General features: G+C 56.8%; 1 pseudogene; it reads right to left on the reverse strand.

Annotated features, from left to right (window-relative positions):
• Positions 1-2,338: 2,338 nt before the first annotated feature.
• LOC130844449 (NUT family member 2D-like) lies at positions 2,339-7,564 on the reverse strand (annotated as a pseudogene).
• Between the last annotated feature and the right edge of the window lie 1,338 nt (positions 7,565-8,902).

The raw sequence follows: 8,902 nt of genomic DNA on the forward strand, positions 1-8,902 counted from the left end.
AGCCCCACTTCTGGACACGTAACCCAAAGAATTCAAAGCAGGATCTCGAAGAGATAGTTGCACACTCATATTCATTGCAGCATTATCCAAAAATCCAAGAGGTGAAAAAACCCAAATGTCCAATGCAGATGAACGGATACTGTGGTCTATACACACAATGAAATATTATTTCCTTCCTTAAAAAGGAAGGGAACCGGAATTCCTAGATGGCGCAGTGGTAAAGAATCCACCTGCCAATGCAGGGGACACGGGTTCGAGCCCTGTCCTGGGAAGATTCCACATGTCACGGAGCAACTAAGCCCGTGTGCCACAACTATTGAGCCTGTGCTCTGGAGCCCATGAGCCACAACTACTGAGCCCATGTGCCGCAACTATTGAAGCCCATGCACCTAGGGCCCATGCTCCACAACAAGAGAAGCCACTACAATGAGGAGCCTGCGCACCACAATGAAGAGTAGCCCCCGCTCTCAGCAACTAGAGAAAGCCCGTGTGCAGCGACGAAGACCCAGCACAGCCAATAAATAAATAAACAAATTTATTAAAACAACAACAACAACAAAAACCAAAAAACAACAACAACAAAAAAGGACGGGAACCACAAGACATGCTACCACATGGATAAATCTCTAAGACAATATGCTAAGTGAAATAAGCCAGTCATAAAAGGATATATCATAGCCACTCATATGAAGTATATACAGTAGTCAAAACCATAGAAACACAGAAAGGCGATTGTCAAGGTCTGGGGGGGAGGAGGGAGAATGAAGGAGTCTCTGCTGTCCCAACCCTGCCTGGGTTCTGGGGAAGGAATCAGAACTCAGAACCTGGAGAAGAGGCTTTGGCCAGGAGGGAAGAGGGGTGAGGCCCAGGGTGGGTCCACAAAAGATCAGAACGTTTAAGTGGTTAGGAGGAAGGGGCTTCAGAGGCGGGCCAGCACGGCACATGATGGGGGCTAAGCAGACTGGGAGGGGCCGGGGGAGTTCTGGGACACAGCAAGGGTCTGCTCCCTGTTCAGCGGGTCCTTTACCCTGCTCTGACGATGTGAGGTCCCCTGCCAGCACCCACAGGAGGGTGACGGAGGTCTCCACACTCCTCAGCACGGATCCCAGCTCCCACCCAGATCTGGGCCACAGACACCTCTACCCTGCTGCCCTGCTGGGTGAGCTGTTCTTGTGAAGCGTGGTCATAGTTTGTGAGGAGGAAGTGTTTTATATGTGACTACAAATCAGTGTTGACACCAGTACACACACATGTCCAGCCATGGGTGGCAAAGGAAGGGACAGTAGTTGCGGGATGTCTTTGCAGACCCATAGGTCTCTAGGGCCAGGCCCCACAGCCACAGCAAGATGGGTCCTCCTCCCTCAGTTAAACAAGATGCTCCTGCACAGAAATCCCACACGTTCCACGAAAGGGCCCACCTGTCCTTTCCCTTATACATACCTTTAATGGGCGCCCCGGGAATTTCCTCTCACCATTCCCCTTGTTCCGTTCTCACTGGGATTAAGAGGTAGCTGCCACCACCACTCTCCACATGGCAATACTCCCACTGAGATGAGAGGATGCTCCCCCGACAAGGAGGCAGAGAGGCAGACGGTCCTGTCCCTGGGGCCGAGACGTTCCCTCTCTGGTCAGACCACCCACACAGGAAACCCTGGATGAGCAGAGGATCATCCCAGCGTCCTCTGGCCGCTTCCGGGAAGCAGAGAGAAGCTCCCTAGAGACAAGGGCTGTCTCTGGGCTCCATCCCAGAAATGGGTTAGTGTCCAGAGGACTGAGACGCACAAAAGCAGCTCCCCTTCCCTAGATGGTTCAGGGATGCAGAAGGTGGTACAGTTGCCCCAGAAGGCACCTAGCCAGGCAGACTTGAGCGAGGGGGATGACAAGGGGTCTTTGGGGAGAGTGAGAGCTGGGTGCTCCCAGGAGCAGCCTGAGGGGTCCTGGTCTATGTGGAAGGAAGACTTGGCCCCCTGTAGATCCACAGCTCCTGTGACCTCCCTCATCCTTCCTTCCTCCCAGGATCCCTCTCTGTGGACCAGCTCAAACACAAACAAGATGACGGTGGCCTGAGAGCATCTCCCAACAAAACTATCTTTATTCACAAATTACATACCTCACTGCAAAGGTCCTGCTCCCACCCACACCCACCCAGACCGCACCCCCCCCACCTTCCTCACCCTCCATAACCCCACGTCCCCCTCTCCCCACCCTGGTGGTCCTGCCCTCCCTCCCTTTCCCCACATCAGCCAGGATCAGCACTGGGATGAGACCACAGGGAGCCCCTAGGGTCCCCTGCAGGCCGCCCCAAGGGGCTGGCACTGGAGAGCTGGCCCACGGTTCCCTACTGGCTGCAGTGCCGCTTCCTCCTGCCCCCTGAGGCAAAGGGGTCACACCTTCTCTTTCTCGGCTGTGTGGGGTTATCCAGCCCCAGAGCCAAGGCTGGCCTCCCAGAGACCCCTAGGTCAGCCCCGGGGACAGGCAGCTTCTCACCAGCAGCTGGGCCTCCACACGGAGCCCGCTTCCTAGACTTGGCGGCGGCTGGTGGAGCTGGGCTGAGGCCTGTTCCCTGAGGGGAGGGGCCCTGGGGAGCTCTCTGGGTCCCCCAACCTCCAGGGCCGACCAGCCCCGAGGCAGGGGCAGGACTCAGGCACAGGCCCTGGGGCAGGAGGTTGTGCTCAGAGGCCAAGAGGAAGGCCAGGCTGGGGAGGTCCCCCTCGTCCTCACTGGACCCGTCCCTGGGCCCTCGGGCCTCCTCAACAGGAGAGGCTCCTCTGAGAACGGAGGTATCCCTGGGGCCCAGTCGAGGGCCAGGGCGCCTTTGACCCTGGGGAGGGGACGGCTGTGCAGCCCGGAATGGAGGCAACTCCTGAGGTCTGGGAGAGGGAACAAAGCCTTTGGGCCTGGACAGGCCAGTGTCTGTCTGGCTGAGCCTATGAAGGGCCTTGAAATCCATCTCTGGTGGGCAGGCGTCATCGCAGACCCCGAGCTGGGGGCCTCGGTCGTGCCTCTGGGCACCTTGCCCGGCGCGGGACTCAGAATGACTTGAGTCCATTCGGGGTGCGCTGTGACTGGGGGGTGCTCGTGCACCCTTGTCCTCCTTCAAGGCCAGGAGTCGTTTCTGCACCAGCTGGTAGGAGGGAGGAGGACAGTGACTGCTCCACACACACGTGTGAGAGGAGAAGCACTGGGCAGTGGGACAATGGCCCTCAGGGGTAGGAGGAGATGGGTGACCCCGGGACTTGAGTCCACACGCAGACACTGTGTGTTCCTGCCATCCTCCTGCACCTGATTCCCAGCTGTGTGTCCTACGTCCCCTCGCGGCTCCCCATCCCTCCTTCCTGTTGCCCTGCACTGCACCCACCCCAGGCCTCCCAGGCAAGGGAGGGATGGACACAGCCACGTGGGCCTCCTGTCCTGGGGTCCTATCTCTCCCCTGCTCACCAGAGTCCCTCCCTCCCCTGTCTTACCTGGGTGTCCCTCGTCACCCCTTTTCTACCTGGGGTCCCTGGCTCCCCTGGCTCCCTGGGGTCCCTGAGTGTCCCTCTCCCTCCCCTGGCTCACCTCTTCAAGGGTGAGTCCTTCCTCCTGCTCCAGCTCCTCAGCTAGGGCCAAGAGATCCAGCTGTGCTTCTGGGGAAAGCAATTCCTCCAGGAATCGAGAGTGAATGACCACCTCAACTGGGACAGAAGGAAGAGGCTGTGAGCATCCTTGGCCAGGAGTGGCCTGTGAGCCAAGGCCTGGAGGGAAAGTGAAAAGCCGAGACCCGCACCTCCTCCCCTCCACAAGGCGGGGATGGTTATCTGACACACACACACACACACACACACACACACCCCTCCCTACACACAAAGCCCCCCCCCCACTACAGCTCAAGAACAAGGAGCTGAGCTTAAGTCCCATTGGCCTGGGAGGAACCCAGATCTTGGGTGCTGAGAGTTCCACGCCCTGGAATCTAGCAGACCCCAGGCTCCAGGCCAGCCCACCTTGGTGATAAAGTCTTCCTGGGAACACAGCTGGTCAATGTAGCTCAGGAGATCTGGGTCCGGGTAGGTCCCGTCCTCCTCCTGCTTCAGCTCACTTCCATCCTCTCCACATTCTGCATCTGACTCGCCCGTGGCTGAGGCCCCACCAGTACCTCCATGATGTCCACATACTCTCTCACAGCCCCAGGGGGAATCTCCTTGGGTGCCTTGGGCCCCAGGGGCCGCTGGGATCTGTGTGGCTTCGGGCGGGTAGGCTGGGCCCTGCAGCTGGCCTTCCTGGGAGCGCAGGCTGAGGCAGAGCAGGAAGGAGGGAAGTAAGGTGAGGGGCTCCCAGTCCACCTCCTGACCACCGAGCACACGGTGGTGACTGCAGTGTTGGGGTGACATTGACGTGAGTGGGGGCGGGGTCAGGACCGCCTGAAGCCGTATGCACAGTGGGAGGGGCAGGTAAGGGGGGCATCTAAGAGAGTCCCATGTGAAGGAGTGTGGGACCTCTGATTTTCCTGGGGTCTCCCCATCAAGCCCACACTTTAGGCAGACTTTGTGTGGGGTCCTTTGATAGGGAGCTGGGAGAGGAGTTTCAAAACGGACCGAGTCAGAACCCCATTGTGACCAAGGGCTGCTGAGACCCGCCCCTCCCCCCCCGCCCCGCCTTTGGTAGCTGTTCTGGTTGAAAGACCAATGCCCTCTTGAAGGAAAAGGACCCATGTGGGGACAGTGGCCATCCCGAGGCCCTTGTTACCTTTGCCGTCAACGCCAGTGGGAATGTGGGTGCCTGGCTGAAGGCCCACGTTCGGGACTGGGGGCCCCCGAGGATCCAGCTTCAGTGGGGCTGGGGGAGGCAGGCCCTGTACCCCCTGTAGCCATTGCAACTTCTGAATCTGCATCTCCTCCTCTGCCTCAAATTCCATGAACCTAGGGGGTGACAGAGGCATAGGCCACCCTGAGATAAAGGCCTGGGCTCTGGAGCCCAACAAAGGTGGCAGAGAACGAGGGATCGGGAGAGGATGTGCCTTGGGGCTGTCAAGGCCCTGAGATGCTGTCCACAGCAGAGAGCTGTGGAACCAATCCAAGATCTGGGACATTTCCTGCCTCACCAGCACTGGAGGGCATTGAACAGCACAGACCCACATCACTGAACTGGGCCAGGTCAACGGGACCCACAGCAGACCCACGGGACACCCTCCTCATGCCCCGGTCCTTATCTAGAACCACACGAACAGCCAGAGGCTGGATCAGACATGTGTTCCCCACAGGGGTCCTTGCCCGAATCCAGGATCCTGGGCTGGGACTGAGAGTCCTGGGACATAAACCTGCAGACAGGGCTCAGGAGAGGCTGGAGGATGTGGACGCTGAGCATAGAGGGGAGCTTTCCTTTCCTCTGAGAGGCGCTTGTTTGATTTTGTTTTTTGAACCAAGGGGATTGCCGTGGAGAAAACCCTGGAAGGGCTGACAACAGGCTGTCTTCCCCGGCCTCTTCAGGGATGCCAGGGTACCCAGGCAGGCCACTCTTCATGAGGAGCGGGGGTCCCAAATTCTATGTCAGTGGCCGCCAGCCACCCATCACTACGGAGGCAGCAGGCTGGTGGGTGGAGCGCATTCCCCTGCAGGGCCCTATGGCTGGAGCTGGACCCCTACCAGACTCACAGCTTTACCCCACCCCATCCTGAGACCTCCATGTCAACACAAGGGTGGGTGAGCATCAGGGGAGGGCAGAGCCCCGGTGGAGGAAGGACAGAAGACTCAGGCTCTGCAGGTGAAGGAGGGGCTCCTGGAGGGCAAAAGGGCCCCTGGGATGCAGGGACCCTGTGCTGGGTGACAGTCCTCCTCCTTTGTCCTCTCTGGTGGGCACCCCTACAGCCAGACCCTGCCCTGGGTCTGGCCCTCAGCCACCGCTCTCACCCACCCTGCAGCCCTTGAGCCCAGGACGCTGACTCACTTTTCCGCCATCTCGTAGTAGATCATGCGGTCAAAGTTGCTGGTGCGCTGCCACTCCTGCACGGCCAGCTGCTCTCTCTCCTCCAGTGCCATGGTGGGCTTCAGGTGGGCCAGGGATCGCAGCACTGGGCTGTAAGCCGTCGGGGTCCGTCTCCGTGACCAGCCCAGCCCCCACCTGCCCGACCCCACCCAGCCATGCAGACCACATGTCACTCAATGAACGTAAGGACGGGGAGAGGCAGGTGTCTGGGAGAGCAAGACAAGGCTGCCCGGCTACCACTGTCCCCGCCTCACACTCCCTGGAGGATGACCACCCACTCCCAGGCTAGAGCTGGGACCTTGTGCTTGGGGAGCGCTCTTCCTCCTCAAGATTGCCTTTTCATAATCAAAATCACTCTCAGTGATGAGGCATGGCAGGTGCCAGGCAATCTGCTAACACATCATAGATTAGCCCAAGGAGTCTCCTGCACACTCCTCTGAGGTACGTGTAACTGTCCCCTTTTCACGAGGGACCTGCGGTTTAGGATGGAAAAGCCTGCCAGGCTCACAGCTCTCATAGGAGAGCGCCCTCGCCCTTAGGAGAGCTCTACCACGGCCCTGTTCCTATTGGGATTCTCCCGAACAATGAGAGCCAGGTGTGCATGAAGCTCTCTCCTGGGCCCCGCACCCCTACCCTCCTCTGAAGTCACAGCCCTGGCCATGCACACTCCAGTCCTGAATGAGGGGAAACAGCACCGCAGGAGAGCGGGGCATCCACCCCGTGGCTCCTCACCTTACACCACAGCCCTCTGACTGCACGTCTCCAGTCAATATGACCGTGAGAATCCTAAGACATCGAGTTGGTGGGGCTCACAAGGTGGTGGGGTCAGTTGACATAAGGCCCTGAAGGGATGTCATGAACGGGCAGAGTGACGTGTATGACTGACTGTGTGCCTTCTCAGAGCATGGACATCGCCCTCAGACCTTCCTGCCATATCCCTAGAATCCTAACCTGTGAGTCCACCCACTGTTCCTCTTTATCTAAAATCTCCGATAAGCTCATGACCCCCTGCGAGTTCACTCACATGAGAAAGCAGGAAAGAGCTTCTGCATCAGGACTCTGCGGAAGGGGCCTCCGGGCCAGGGGCTTGAAGCGCTGCCAACGTCGGAAGTTCTCGCACACGCTCTTGGGGTTACAGGAGTCATCCTGCGCGGCCTTGGACTGGTTGGTGGCCAAGTTGCCCTCCCTGGAAGTGCCATGTGGCCGTGGCCCAGAGTGCTAGGGGCGGGCCGCAACGGCCTTCCTGGCTGGGGGCGGGGCCTCTGATGGCGGCCTATAGCCTCAGTAATATGAACCCTGAGGTAAGGGATACTGGGAGTCTTCACCCCTAGGTGTGACTGCTCCGCGCTGCTGTTCACCCTGTGGGTCATGTGTGCCCTTGTCCTTGCAGGGAGACTCCCCGCGTTGGGGATTCACACCCCCATAGAGCCCGAGACCCCGAGGGGTTTACACCAGGAGTGTTGGCTCCGCTGAGGAGCAGGCTGCGTGGCCGGTGCGGGGACGGCGGGGCCTGCAGTGGGGGGTGGACGGTGTGTGTGAGGTTACACAGGCGCCTCTGGTCTGCGCCTTCTGAGGAGAGCAGGCGCTGGAGGGAAGCGCTTCCCATTGGAAACCGTCATCTGGTTCAGGTCACTGGAAAATGAGGGAAGAGCTAATGAACAGCGTCATAGTTTCACTAGTAAATTTTTTTTTTAAGGATTCTCTGGTTTTTAGTAAATTTGCCAAGTTGTACAGTCATCACCAGAATCCAATTTTAGAACATTTCCATCATCCCAGAAAGATCCTGGTGCCAATTAACAGTCACTCCCCGTCCCCCGCCCCCGCAACCCTAGGTAACCAGTCATCTACTTTCTGTTCCTATGCTATAGGTTGACATTTCTGGATTTCATATCAGTGGGATAAAATAATATGTGGTTTTATGCGTTTGCCTTCTTTCACTGAGCTTAATGTTTTTGAAGTTCATCCATGTTGTAGCGTGTATCAGCAGCTTGTTCCTGTTTGTTCCTGAGTGGTGTTACAGTGTGTGGAGGCACCACATTTCTGTCTCTCTGTTCACAGCTGATGGACATTGGGATTGTTTCTGGTTTGGGGCTGTCTTTAAAGACTCACACAAGTTTTTGTGTGGACCTATGTAGAGGTTTTTTATTTTTCATATTTACCCCCCTTTTTTTTAATCTTTATTGGAGTATAATTGCTTCACAGTGCTGTGCTAGTTTCTGCTATACAACAAAGTGAAGCAGCCATATGTACACACATATCCCTGTATTTCCTCCCTCCCAAGCCCCACTCCCAACCGCCCCATCCCACCCTTCCAGGTCCTCAGGAAGCATCAAGCTGATCTCCCCACGCCCTGCAGCAGCTTCCCACCAGCCATCCACTTCACACCCCGCAGTGAGCATATATCAATGCTACTCTCTCACTATGTCCCAGCTTCCCCTCCCGCCTTCCCCCAGTGTCCTCAAGCCCGTTCTCTATGTCTGCATCTCTGTTCCTGCCCTGCCACTAGGTTCATCAGTACTGTTTTTCTAGATTCCATATGTATGTGTTAGCACACGGTATTTGATTTTTTCTTTCTGCTTTACTTCACTCTGTATGACAGACTCTAGGTCCAAGCCACCTCACTACAAATAGCTCAATTTCATTCCTTTTTATGGCTGAGTAATATTCCATTGTATATATGTGCCACATCTTCTGTATCCATTCATCTGTCCACGGACATGTAGGTTGCTTCCATGTCCTGGCTATTGTAAATAATGCTGCAATGAACATTGTGGTGCATGTATATTTTTGGAACATGATTTTCTCAGGCTATATGCCCAGGAGTGGGATTACTAGGTCATATGGTAGCTCTATTTTTAGTTTCTTAAGGAACCTCCATAGCCTTCTCCATAGTGGCTGCACCAATTTACATTTCCACCAACAATGCAGGAAGGTTCCCTTTTCT

This window comes from Hippopotamus amphibius, chromosome 2 (genome assembly GCF_030028045.1).
Source record: "Hippopotamus amphibius kiboko isolate mHipAmp2 chromosome 2, mHipAmp2.hap2, whole genome shotgun sequence".
In the NCBI taxonomy this organism is placed as follows: domain Eukaryota; kingdom Metazoa; phylum Chordata; class Mammalia; order Artiodactyla; family Hippopotamidae; genus Hippopotamus; species Hippopotamus amphibius.